Raw genomic sequence first — 639 nt, forward strand, 5'->3', positions numbered from 1 at the left:
CCAAACACTCATTTGGATAATCTTATTGAGATCTATGACACCTTCAAGATTAATGAGGTATTAGATGATGCTATCAAACTAAGGGTATTCCCATTTTTATTGAGGAATAAGCCGAAGAAGTGGTTGAAATCATTTTTAGCTAGGACATTTACAACTTGGAATCAACCGGCCGAGAAATTTTTGGATAAACACTTTCGACCTTCTAAGACGACCAAGTTGAGGAATGACATAACATGGTTACTTCAGTAAGAGAATGAAACTTTATATGATTATTGGGAATGGTTCAAGGATTTACTGAGGAGTTTTCCACATCATAGTTTACCTTTATGGCTCCAAATTCAAACATTCTTTAATGGATTGAATTACGCAAGTAAGCAATCTATTAATGCAGCAACAGATGGATCACTGAATAAAAAGACATGGCAGTCACGAGCTATCAATGGCAAAATCCAAGAGAGCAAGTTTAAGGCAAAGGTGTTGGGATCAATATAGTAAACCCCATAGTAGCTGTAAGCACATAGTTAGAGGCAATGAGCAAGAAGATGTATGCTTTGACTATGTCTTCATCTAGAAGATAAGCACAATTTATGACTTATGATTAGTGTGGGGGTGGTCATCAAAGTCAAGATTGCCAAAATG

General features: G+C 36.3%; 1 non-coding gene across 1 annotated transcript; it reads right to left on the reverse strand.

Annotated features, from left to right (window-relative positions):
• Positions 1-213: 213 nt before the first annotated feature.
• On the reverse strand, positions 214-320 carry LOC112536154. Its single transcript, XR_003080210.1, has one exon. It is a non-coding gene; the product is annotated as a small nucleolar RNA R71 (small nucleolar RNA).
• Between the last annotated feature and the right edge of the window lie 319 nt (positions 321-639).

Source organism: Ricinus communis, chromosome 8 (assembly GCF_019578655.1).
Source record: "Ricinus communis isolate WT05 ecotype wild-type chromosome 8, ASM1957865v1, whole genome shotgun sequence".
Classification (NCBI taxonomy): domain Eukaryota; kingdom Viridiplantae; phylum Streptophyta; class Magnoliopsida; order Malpighiales; family Euphorbiaceae; genus Ricinus; species Ricinus communis.